Here is a 1717-nt window from a genome sequence, read left to right as displayed (position 1 = left end):
AGGATTTTGTGGGACGTTATTTGGCAGCTGTCTGAGTTTAGCATGTGCTAACTTCCAAACACCAACATGAGAGAAAAACACTGAGAGTGGAAACCAGAAACCAGTGAGTGCTGCCCTGTGGTTGTACTGGGCTGCTGCGAGGTGAAGCTGCTGCTCTGGGCACCGACTGAGAGGATGACATCACAGATACGAGCGGCCGAATCCTGAAGCTTAAAGTATGTCGCTGAGCTGCTGGTCACAGATTAAAAAGACCACGAGGGGGGCTCATGATGTAAGCAGATTATATCAGAGTCACAGCGACAGATTAACCCATCAAAGGTTGCAGTCCTGTGAAATCTGTGACCCACATCAGCACTCACAGCTGCATCTCACTGAGCTTTTCTATCAGCAGATCGATCCCTAACCCTGTCTGCACCACAGCTGCAGAGGTCTGAGAGCTTTGTACACGTAGCTATAACCTGTCAAATAACAAAGAAAGTATCCTGACATGTCCTCATCTCTCTGTACAGCATCATTAACACCTTGACCTTCAGATCAGTCTGATGACCTTGAAGGAGAGGTCAGAGGTACTTTCTTTATATTCACAAGCACAGAGAAGACAGCACACTTATATGAATCACAGTTTCTAAGCTGTGAGGCTTTTTAGGTCATGAAGTCAACCTGATCCCGCTCTACAGAGTTTTATATGAATTCATTCAAAGCTTTTCCAGCTCGCCAGGAGGCGATCAGTCTGAACTCAGACCTGAAACTCTGATGTTCATGTTTGATGTGACTCTGAGGACATCACCATCAGCTCTGATGTGCATCTACAGCAAAGAGCTGAATAAAAAAGGCTAAAAATCAGAGGGCAGAGTCCATAAACTGCCCGAGCCGGAGGTTCTGATCACAGGACCACTTCAAGCTGATTCCACGCCGGCCTGCTCCGTCTCTGCATTCATCCTTCCTACCCTCCCTCCTTGTGTTCTGCATCTTTTCAGCCTCGGTGGACAAAAGGTTTCAGTCAGCAGAGACGCTGAGAGCTCAGGCTGAACAAGGAGCCCGTTGAAGAGGCGAGGACAGCTCAGACTGCAGCCCCAGAGATAAAAACCCTCCATCAGGGCAGTCCAAACACAGCAGGGGCCACATGGAGAGAACAGAAGTCTACAGTCTCGAGGTCAAAGGTCACTCCTGCCTCGCTGAGTGAGGACAATCGAGTGGCTCTGAAGTGCAGGACTCATCAGTTTTTGTTCTTAGAGTGCGTATTAGAGGGCGTTAGTGTCTGCAGGAGCTTCCAGGTGTGATATTAATTTGACCGCTCTGCTCACGGACGCCGGCCGCAGATTCACTCAAAGCAGTAAAACCTGAACGCTGGCTTCTTCTGGACTCTAACATGTGCACTGAGCTCAGATTCGAGTTACATCAGACCCCTCCTGAGTATACATCTCTCCTCCGCACACACTCAGTGCGTCGCCGTTCATTCACAGGAAGCTCATTGCTGCCTTTACTGCAGGTCAGTGTTATGGCTGAGGGTCGACAGCTTTGGCAGGTTCTTATTCTGAGTCCAGCAGCGCTCGGTGTGGAAGAGAGCAGAGATCGAACTAGCCTGAAACACTGTCAGTCACATATTATGGGCCGAGTATTTTACTACAGTCACTGTTGACCTGAACTGCGAAAAGCTCAGACAGCAGTGACATACCTGCTCCAGACATGTACAGATATGTGCTTCATTTCCTACAAA

Source organism: Pundamilia nyererei, unplaced genomic scaffold (genome assembly GCF_000239375.1).
Source record: "Pundamilia nyererei isolate P.nyererei 1_Seehausen unplaced genomic scaffold, PunNye1.0 scaffold00379, whole genome shotgun sequence".
In the NCBI taxonomy this organism is placed as follows: domain Eukaryota; kingdom Metazoa; phylum Chordata; class Actinopteri; order Cichliformes; family Cichlidae; genus Pundamilia; species Pundamilia nyererei.
This window is presented reverse-complemented; position numbering follows the sequence as displayed.